This window comes from Bubalus bubalis, chromosome 5 (genome assembly GCF_019923935.1).
Source record: "Bubalus bubalis isolate 160015118507 breed Murrah chromosome 5, NDDB_SH_1, whole genome shotgun sequence".
NCBI lineage: Eukaryota > Metazoa > Chordata > Mammalia > Artiodactyla > Bovidae > Bubalus > Bubalus bubalis.
Window position 1 is genome coordinate 77612435 of NC_059161.1, and position 11695 is coordinate 77624129.

Below are 11695 nucleotides of genomic sequence, written 5' to 3' on the forward strand. Positions count from 1 at the left end.
ATAGAGGATTTGTAGTATTTTTTTAACATCTGGAAAGGTTAGTCCCCACCTACAACATTTTTATGATATAGTTTTCTTATTGAAGGATGTAGTATTCTTTCCTATTTAGATCTCCTTTTGATAATTTACGTAGTGTTTTCTCATATAGATCTTACACATTTATCAAGTTTATTCCTAGTTGTTTTTTTTTTACCTTTTTCTTATATAATGTAATCTTGTATTTTCTAACTGGTTGATGTTTGCTATTGATTTCTGTATATTAACTTTGTACCCAGAGTACCTGCTGAATTCTTACAATATTAATAGTTCTGTGATAGTTTGGCTATCGAATATTTCAACTTTGTCAGTGATACATACTATGTCTACAAATAATTATAATTTTATCTCCTTTTCAAATCTTTATACCTCTAATCTCTTTCTCTTATTTATTTGTCTTGACTAGTTCCTGCAAAAATGATATTAAATAATACTGGTGAAAGTAGACATCCTTCTCTTATTCTCTGACTTTAATGCTAAAGTTTCTACTTTTTATCATTAAACATAATTCTGACTTTAGTATTGGAAAATATACTTTATAATTTTTTTCACATTTTTATCACAAAAGGATTGAGAAAAATCAATGTCTTTCATGACAGTGTGAGACACTACATTGACCAGCTCCCCATTGAAACTGGTAACATTTTTTTTTTTTAATTTAAGCCTCGGTAAATGGTCCTAAAAGGGAAAACAGCAAATTAAGAAATATCTATTCAAGAAATAGCTATTAAAAGAATATAGATATAAGATATTATAAAAAACACAGAGGTAAATTTTCATGACCTAGGATTTGGCAAAATATTCTTAGATATGACACCAAATGCACTATGCTATGCTGAGTCACTTCAGTCGTGTCCGACTCTGTGCGACCCCACAGACGGCAGCCACCAGGCTCCCCCGTCCCTGGGATTCTCCAGGCAAGAACACTGGAGTGGGTTGCCATCTCCTTCTCCAAAGCATGAAAGTGAAAAGTGAAAGCGAAGTCGCTCAGTTGTGTCCGACTCCTAGCGACCCCATAGACTGCAGCCTACCAGGCCCCTCCATCCATGGGACTCTCCAGGCGAGAGTACTGGAGTGGGGTGCCATTGCCTTCTTCGCCAAATGCACTATAAAAGAACAATAAAAGAAAAAAAATAGGTACATTGCATTCATCACGATTTAAAACTTCTGTGCTTCAAAAGATACAGTCAAGAAAGTAAAAAGACAACCCACAGAATGGGATAAAATATTTGCAAATTATACATCTGATAGCAGTGACTTGTATCTAGAACATTAAAAAACACTTACAACTCAAAATATTCTAACAGACATTTCTCCAGGGAAGATTTACAAATGGCCAATAAGCACATGTCAACATCATCATTTGTCACCTGGGAAATGCAAATCAAACCCACAATGAATTATCCACATATATACGTTCTTAATATTCTTTTCCATTATGCTTTATCACAGGATACTGACTATAGTTCCCTGTGCTATACATTAGGATCTTGTTGTTTACACATGTATAACTAAGTCACTTCACTGAACAGCAGAGATTGGCACAACATTGTAAATCAACTATTCTTTAATATACACGAAGGTTTATACTAACATTATTCATAATAGTCAAACAGTGAAAATCCAAATGTCCACCAATATATAAAAAGATGAATAAATGAAATGTGGTATACTCATATAATGTAACATTATTTGGACAGAAAAAGGAATGAAGTACTAATACAGGTAAACCTTGAAAAATATGTTGAATGAAAGAAACCAGACACAAAAGATCACATATTATATTGTTCCATTTACATGAAATGTCCAGAGTAGTCATGTATATAGAGATAGAAAGTAGATTAGCGATTGCTTAGGTCTAGGGAAAAATATCAATAACCTCAGATATGCAGATGACACCACCCTTATGGCAGAAAGTGAAGAGGAACTGAAAAGCCTCTTGATGAAAGTGAAAGTGGAGAGTGAAAAAGCTGGCTTAAAGCTCAACATTCAGAAAATGAAGATCATGGCATCTGGTCCCATCACTTCATGGGAAATAGATGGGAAACAGTGGAAACAGTGTCAGACTTTATTTTCCTGGGCTCCAAAATCACTGCAGATGGTGACTGCAGCCATGAAATTAAAAGACGCTAACTCCCTGGAAGGAAAGTTATGACCAACCTAGATAGCATATTGAAAAGCAGAGACGTTACTTTGCCAACAAAGGTTTGTCTAGTCAAGGCTATGGTTTTTCCAGTGGTCGTGTATGGATGTGAGAGTTGGACTGTGAAGAAAGTTGAGCGCCAAAGAATTGATGCTTTGGAACTGTGGTGTTGGAGAAGACTCTTGAGAGTCCCTTGGACTGCAAGGAGATCCAACCAGTCCATTCTGAAGGAGATCAGCCCTGGGATTTCTTTGGAAGGAATGATGCTAAAGCTGAAACTCCAGTACTTTGGCCACCTCATGCGAAGAGTTGACTCATTGGAAAAGACTCTGATGCTGGGAGGGATTGGGGGCAGGAGGAGAAGAGGACGACAGAGGATGAGATGGCTGGATGGCATCACTGACTCGATGGACGTGAGTCTGAGTCAACTCCGGGAGTTGGTGATGGACAGGGAGGCCTGGCGTGCTGCGAGAGCAACTGAACTGAACTGGGGAAGAAAGGTGAATGGAATTAGGGGATGATGGTTAAAAGGTACAAGGTTTCTTTAGGGGGTGATGAAAATGTTCTAAAATTGACTGTGGTGATGGTTGCACAACTCTGTGAACATATTGAGTTGTATGCTTAAAAAAAAGAAATATGACATCTAGACACCTTGTAATGAAACTTAAGAACACTAAAAACAAAGAGAAGTCCTTAAAAGGAGCCAGAGAGAAAACAGCTCACTACAAAACATCAATAATTACATTACCAGCCAACTTCTCAACAGAAAAAAATGGAAGCCAGAAAACAGTAAATTAATGTCTTCAAAGTGCTAAAACAACCATCAACTTAAAATTGTATCCTCAAGAAAATTATCTTGCAAGAATGAGTATAAAATAAAGATATTTTCAAATAGACAACAATTGAGAGAGTTGACTGTCATGACTTTCAGTAAAGTAGCTTCAAAAGAATGAATTTGGGGAAGAATAAAAATTATTCCAGAAGGTTTGAGATTCAAGAAGAAAGATTAAACAAGGAAACTGGTAAACATATTGGTAAATATAAAGAAATGTCTATATATAATAATAGCAATAACTATGTTATTTTTTTTAATAAATTTAAAAATTAAAATAACAAACTATAAGAGCATATAAAGAGAAGGCAACCAGAGTTAAAGTGTTCAAATGTCTTCTTATTTTTCAGAAGAAAAGAGTTACAGTATTAAATTCAAATTTATTAAGTATGAATATAAAATTTCAATAGTAAATCATAAGATAGCAAAGAATATAATTTCCAAACCAGTGAGGCAGAGGAGAATAGGATAATAAAAAAATGCACATGATGAAAATTTAATAAGCTGTTTAAAAAGCCAGTACATGGGGGGAAAGAAGCATAGAAAATGTAGTGCTAATAAAAAGAAGATAGAAATAAGCCCAAATACACAAGAAATCACAAAAAATATAACTAATCTCAGTAGTAAAAGAAATTGTCTGATTAGATTAAAAATTAAATTCAGAGACCCTGTAAAACATAGGGTCACAAAAATGGAAGAAAACATATACAAGACAAATATTAACCAAAAGAATGAGGTAGCTATATTAATTGCAAAAAATTGGCTTTAAGACAAGGAGGCCGTGAAGCATAAATAAGACCACTATGTCATGATAAAATTTTCAACAGTTCTAAATTTGAATGTACCCAATAAAAGTCTCAAAATAAATAGAGCAAAATTGATATTTTAAAAACTGGAAAAAATGGCAAATCCAGCAACATAATGGAATATTTCAATATACTGTTGGGAACTCATACAGATTTTTTAAAAGTTAGGTATGAAAGAGTTAAGCAATAAAATAAACAATCTTGATGTAGTGAATATACATAGAATTCTGCACACAACAACTAAAATGTACACTTCTTAAGTACATATGAAATATTTACAAAAATTGTTCATATATTAGGCCCTATAGCAATTCTCAACAAATTTCAAACATAGGTATCATTCCACATTTTGTGACACTGCATTGTAGTTAAAAATCAGTTACAAAAAGGGAATAAAAAGGTATGCATTTTTAAAAATTTTAAAAACACTTCTGAAAAACTCACGGTCTAAGAAGAAATTATATGGAAGCTTTAAAACACTTAGACCTAAACAATAATGAAAATATCAAAACCCATGGTACACAGGGAAGAGTGCATCAAACTAAATTTATAGCTCTAAATGCTTTTATTAAAAAAGAAAAAAAGACAAAAATTAATGAACCAATATTCAACTATGGCAGTTGGAAAACAAACAAATGTGAAGAAAACAAAAGACAGGAGACAGTAAGAACTGCTAACATCCATTCAACGATTACTATTTGCCATGTGCTCTTCTAAGTCCTTCATGTACATAAACTAATTTAAGCTTCCCAACAACTCTAAGAGGTACATACTGTTAGTATCTCCATTTTACAGATGAGGAAACTGAGGCTCAGAAAGGTTAAATGAATTTCCCAAGATCATTCAGCACAACTCAATGAATGTGGAAGGCCTAGGAATTTAGCTCAGACAATCTGGCTCCAGAGTTTAAACTCTTAGCTAATATAAAGTTGAAAACTTAAGTGAAATGAATAAATTGCTAGTAAATATAATGTACCAAAAATGGAATCAAGAAAACAGTAGAAAGCTGAAAAGTCCTGTAACTATTAAGTGAAATCATCAGTTTAAAGTCTTCCCACAGAGAAAACATCAGGTCCAAATTATTCTGTTTTTTAGAATTATGAGAAAATATCTTAGATATTTGATCCTACTTTATATACACTCTTCCAGAAAATGCAAAAAACAAACAAACAAAACAAGTGGGAGGAAAGTCAAGCTCAGATTTCCCTTTCTTTCCCCTCCCCTCCCCTTCTTCTTCTCCTCCTTCTTCTCTCTCCACCACCTCCACCCACAACCAACTCTCTCCCTCTCTCTCTCTCCCTCTCTCTCTCTACCTCCTTCCCTCCCCATAAAAGCAGATCCTCATGGTCCAGCATGCCTGCTAGAGCTGCCAGCCATCACATGTGAAACTGGAGAAAGTGATTTAAGCAGAGAGTATCTACTTATCCTTCATTCTCCAAATTTAGTCACATGGCAAACCTAGCTACAAGGGTGGGTCTGGGAAATGTGGTTTTTTATCTGGGTGTCAATGTGTTGAGTTCATCGGGGTTCTTATTACTTAGAAAGAAGGAGAAATGAACATAGGGGCAGCTAGAAATCACTACAATATTCTCTAACTAGATTTCTACTATACACTTGATACCAAATCCAAAAAAGAAAAATTACAGACCAATCACACTTAAAAACAGAATTGCAAAAACCCTAAAAGAAGACCCAGCAATGGGTTTATCCAAGTTGAGTTTATCCTAGGAATGTCAGGGTGATTTACATTTTTTCAACTTATTGATAGAATTCATTGCATTAACAGGCTAAAGGAGAAACATGCTCCACCAGATGTTGAGACATATTTTAAAGTTATAGTAATTAAGACAGCCATATTAGCATAGGAATAAACAAAGCCAATGGAACAATATAGAAAGCCCAGTAATGGGCTCATTCAACTGAAAACTTAGTAAATAGGCAAGTTGTCCTTGTAGATCACTGAGGAAAGGATAGACTGTTTCATGAACGGTCCTGGGAAAACTGCTATCTAGTCGGAGAAAAATAAAATTAGACCTGACCTCATACCATTTATAGAAAAGCAATTTCAGATGGATTAAGATCTTTGATGTAAAAGGCAAAAGTTTAAAATGATAGCATATCAAAATATATTTATAACCTTAAATAGGAAACGACATTAAACAAGAAAACAAAAGATTGATAAATTCACCTACATTAAAATTAGACTTCAGTTCATCAAAAGAACATAAAGAAAGTGAAAATACAAGACACAAATGAACATAAATATTTACAACATAAATATAACCAACAGAATATTACCATCCGCAATATTTAGATACTCTGAAGAGTCAATAAGAAGGAAAACAACTCAAAACAAAAATGGGCAAAAGAAGTAAACAGCCATTTTGTTGGGAAAACACAAATAGCAAATAAACATATGAACAGATACTTAAACTCCTTAATAAACTGGGAAGTACAAATTAACACCACAATGAGATATCATTTTCCAGCCACAAAATAGGCCAAATTATTCATCTGAAGTGTCTAGTGCTGGCGAGAAAGTGAAGCAACAGGAACTTACATGCTATGCACAGCCCAATGCTGGGAATACAAACCGATTCAGTAGCCTTGGAAAATGATTCAGAATTTCAAGTTGAATACTCTCATACAGTACAACCCAGCTTTTCCACTCTGGGATATACACCAGAGAATCTCTCTCACCTGTAGCCCAAGAGACAAGTACAATAGATGTTTATATATTCACAGAATGCAATATCATGCGTAGTGGAATGTGAACAGACCACAGCTAGATATAACAGTGTAAATAAATGCCACAAACAAAATTTTGAGTGAAAAAACTTTTCACAGGACTATGGATTGCATGCTCTCATTTTTATGAAAGCAAGCAAAACCAAACTCTCCTCTCATACATATACATATATGTCAGGGCTCACACATATGTGGTAGAACTATTTAAAGCACACACATAGACACACACGATTTCAGATAGTGGTTACTTGGGCAGGAATTGAGGGATAGCGGCAATGGATCACATACACATCTTCAGTGTTATTGACCATTGTGGGGAGGTCACAGTTGTTTGCATTATTATTTGCTTTACGTAGTCATTGCATATACTCATTAACTTTTAAATATTACATGATAAGAGAATTTAAAGAATATTTAAGGACAGGGTATACCTTAAATACTCATGATAATGCCAAAAGAAAGAAGCAGAATATAGAACTCTGCGTATAGTATGCATCTGTTTCATTTTAAAACAGATACATACTTCATGTATGAATATATGTGAGTGTAGGAAAAAACTGGGCAACATCAAAATATTATGAGTGAATATCTTTGGATATTGGGATGGCACCTGATTTTTTTTTTCTTTCTCTTTCCTGTGTTTTCCAAATAGTTCACAGGAGCATAAATGTATATTAAGTTGACAATTAAAATTTTTAAGTTTGGGGGGAGTTCCCTGATGGCCTGGTGGTTAGGATTCCGAGCTTTCATTGCCATGGCCCAGGGTTCAATCCTTGGTTGGGGACCTGGGTTCCCACAAGCCCAGCAGCTTGGTAAAAAAAAAAAAAAAAAAAAAAATTAAGTTTGGTAAGAATTAAACTACTTTTAATAAAAATTCTGTCAATGTCCCCTTTTAAAAAATCATTTCAACTCTATTTTTTTTCACATTCAGAAATCTCATCTAATTTGTGGTGCAAAAATAGACATATCCATTAGGACCTTGTACTTCCACAGAGTAGTTTTGCTTGAGAGATGACAGGGGAGGTGATAATGGCCCCATGGTGAAAGGACAGATGCTAACATGGCGTGACGGTGGCGCCGCTGGGACTATGACCCAGATTGGGGCACAGGTATACCTACAGCTCTGCTGCACCCCTGCCCCAACCCACTGCCTAACTTCAGGGCAGACTCTGGCCAACAAGCAACTTCAGTTCAGTTCAGTCGCTCACTTGTGTCCGACTCTTTGCAACCCCATGGACTGCAGCATGCCAGGCCTCCCTGTCCATCACCAACTCCCGGAGTTTACCCAAACTCATGTCCATTGAGTAAGTGATGCCATCCAACCATCTCATCCTCTGTTGTCCCCTTCTCCTGCCTTCAATCTTTCCCAGCATCAGGGTCTTTTCAAATGAGTCATTTCTTCTCATCAGGTGGCCAAAGTATTGGAGCTTCAGCATGAGTCCTTCAATGAATATTCTGGACTGATTTCCTTTAGGATTGACTGGTTGGATCTCCTTGAAGTCCAAGGGACTCTCAAGAGTCTTCTCCAACACCACAGTTCAAAAGCATTACTTCTTCAGTGCTCGGCTTTCTTTATAGTCCAACTCTCACATCTATACATGACTACTGAAAAAAAAAACCATAGCTTTGACTAGATGTACCTTTGTTGGCAAATTAATTTCTCTTCTTTTTAATATACTGTCTAGGTTGGTCATAGCTCTTCTTCCAAGGAGCAAGCATCTTTTGATTTCATGACTGCAGTCACTATCTGCAGTGATTTTGGAGCCCGAAAAAATAAAGTCTGCCACTGTTTCTACTGTTTCCCCATCTATTTGCCATGAAGTGATGGGACTGGATGCCATAATCTTAGTTTTCTGAATGTTGAGCTTTAAGCCAGCTTTTTCACTCTCCTCTTTCACTTTCATCAAGTCTCTTTAGTTCTTCTTCACTTTCTGCCAAAAGGGTGGTATCATCTGCATATCTGAAGTTATTGATATTTCTCCTGGCAATCTTGATTCCAGCTTGTGCTTCTTCCAGTCCAGCGTTTCTCATGACGTACTCTGCATAGAAGTTAAATAAGCAGGGTGACAATATACAGCCTTGACGTACTCCTTTTCATATTTGGAACCAATCTGTTTTTCCATGTCCAGTTCTAACTGTTGCTTCCTGACCTGCATACAGATTTCTCACTCAAGAGGCAGGTCAGGTGGTCTGGTATTCCCATCTCTTTAAGAATTTTCCACAGTTTGTGGTGATCCACACAGTCAAAGGCTTTAGCATAGTCAATAAAGCAGAAATAGATGTTTTTCTGGAACTCTCTTCCTTTTTCCATGATCCAGCGGATGTTGATAATTTGATCTCTGGTTCCTCTGCCTTTTCTAAAACCAGCTTGAACATCTGGAAGTTCATGGTCCATTGTTGAAGCCTGGCTTGGAGAATTTTGAGCATTACTTTGCTAGCATGTGAGATGAGTGCAATTGTGCGGTAGTTTGAGCATTCTTTGGCATTGCCTTTCTTAGGGATTGGAATGAAAACTGACCTTTTCCAGTCCTGTGGCCACTGCTGTGTTTTCCAAATTTGCTGGCATATTGAGTGCAGCACTTTCACAGCATCATCTTTTAGGGTTTGAAATAGCTCCACTGGAATTCCATCACCTCCACTAGCTTTGTTTGTAGTGATGCTTCTAGTTCTTTTTGGTGAGAAATGGCAACACAAGTATGTGGCACGAGTATAGTACATGGTGAAGGTCCACTTTACAGACCACGGAGAGCCGGAGCTGGGGAGGCTGGGGAGAGAGCCTCCCCTCTCCCCAGGTCAACCTTGCGGGAACCTGGAGGGAGGCAGTACAGAGCTGGGAGCAGTGGGCCAAGGTAGCCAGAAAGCCACACATCTAGGGTCTGTGCTGATCTGGGCAGTGGTGTTCAGAAGAAGCTGGAACTTCCTCACTTGTGTTTTGTCATCATCTTCAGAGTAGCACAGACTTGGGTCTTGATGTGCTTGAGCCTTAAGAATGGAGGGGCGGGGGACCCTACAAACAGGACCACACACCCTACCAGGGGTGTGGACAGAGGGCCAGCGCCATTAGCTGCCCATAGCACAAAGGGCAGGTTCGGGGCAGGAGGCGGAATGCATTCCCTGGCCCCATCCCAGCAGGGAGACGGGAGGACTATGGTTCCCCTTGAGCCCACTCCTAGCAGCAGGCAAGACAGGGAAGGGGTGAGCAGGGACCTCCTAGAGCAGCTGAGTCTCCCCAGCCCACCAACCAGGGCCCGGCCCTACTGCCAAACTTAAGTGTGGCCATATTAGACCAACCAGCCTCAAGCCTGCTGCCAGCTGACCATGGTCACAGTGTGATCTCAGGCCAGACTGGCAGAACTTCCCCCAGCTGAGCCCAGGCCAAATGAGTGACCCACAGATCATGAGACACAAAGTTGTTTAAGCCTCTAAGATCTGGGCATCTTGTTCTGACATGCATGGCTGGTTCCCTGAAATCAGAGCCAGGGGCAAATATTTCGCAGGAGAGACACAATCCCAAAGGGTAGTGAGTGTGGGTGGAGGCTGGGCCCTGGTTCACCAGGAGTCACACAGTTGGCCCTGCAGCAGATGTGACCACACCCCCAGGACAGCTGACGAAAGAGGAAAGAGGGGAAATGACCACTTTCCATCTAGTCTCCCTCTTCCCATTAGCCAAGTTTTGCCCCTTGGGCAGTGAGCTTCCACACCATCAAAGGGCACCCCAGCCCCTTGGACAGCCATTCAGAAACCCAGGGGCCCTTCAGTCCACCCACAGCCAGAAGTAGCAGAAGAAGCAGCTGAAGGAGACTGTGCCCTCCCCAAGCACCAGGCGGGCGGCTAGAGGGTCTAAGCTGGACCCCAGGTCAATTGCATCTTTAATATTCTAGGGATTAAGCTGTGTAGTGAATACAGAAATGTTCATTTTATTATTATTTACATCTTTCTACATGTGTGAAGTTTTCATAATATTGTTTCAAAATTCTATTGAAAAACAAGTATATGATTGCAGGGTTTTTGTTATTTTGGTTTTTCAAGTAGGATAAGTGAAAGAGTTGGAGCAAAACACTTCCTTTCTGAGCTTTTGCAAACACCAGGAGTGTGAATTTGCAAGTTTGGTCATGACTAGTTACTGACCATAGAGCACTTATGAGTTTTTTTTAGAGAATTGTAAAATGTGAAAGTGATACCATATTAAATTGCATCAAGGGATCTGAAAGGAAAAGTTTTTTTGGTTCCAAGAAATCTAATTTTAAGTGTATTTTACAAGATTTTTTTTTTCCAGAATGACCCTCTACTCTGAAAGCTATCACATTTCAGTTTGTTGGACACACTGAAGTTAGTTAATACATGAAAGTGAAAGTTTAGTCGCTCAGTCGTGTCCGACTCTTTGTGACCCCATGGACTGTAGCCCACCAGGCTCCTCCGTCCATGGGATTTTCCAGGCAAGAGTACTGGAGTGGGTTGCCATTTCCTCCTCCAGAGAATCTTCCCGACCCAGGGACCGAACCCGGGTCTCCCACATTGTAGGCTAGACGCTTTACCGCCTGAGCCACCAGGGAAGTCTAATAACACATAATCTTTCTAAAAATCCTTCAGTCTTAATGCATTTGCCTAGAATTGCAAAAATGGAATTTAACATTGATATCAAAAAACACTTCCAGCGAATTCCTAAGCAGAAGCAATCCCTCTGATCCAAAATACTTTAGAATAATGTCCATGGACAGAACAATATTGTCCTGATTGAAATGAAACCGAGCCGAGTGTTGGAGAGCTCCCTCAAGGTACCTAGGAGAATGGTCAAACCCTAAGCTTCAGAGGAAGAGAGATCAAGGTCTGATAAGCTTGGTTCATTTACTTACCTCTTCCCCCTTTTATCTGATTTGTTGTCACGAAGAAAGGGATTGACTAGCATCTCAAAGCAGAGGGTGAGACGCACGCAAGACCTGCTGGTTAACTAACCTGGTGCCCCACTACACCTCAGCTCCACCGCGACCCGCTACCCCCTGGAGGCCACAACCCCCGAAAGGCCTTGCGGGCCTGGGGCAGGGCCGTCCATGGATTGGTGGGCCAGCGTCTCCAGCGGAGCGGCGATTGGCCAGCTCTGGGAATGGGCGGGGCTAAGGCAGTTGCGGGAAT

At 39.0% G+C, this 11695-nt stretch overlaps 1 long non-coding RNA gene across 1 annotated transcript; it reads right to left on the minus strand.

The window, feature by feature from the left end:
• Positions 1-1082: 1082 nt before the first annotated feature.
• Positions 1083-11694, minus strand: LOC112582775. The gene is made up of 3 exons (XR_003107146.2): positions 11419-11694; positions 6378-6517; positions 1083-1142 (listed from the first exon to the last, which is right to left on the minus strand). It is a non-coding gene; the product is annotated as an uncharacterized LOC112582775 (long non-coding RNA).
• Between the last annotated feature and the right edge of the window lies 1 nt (position 11695).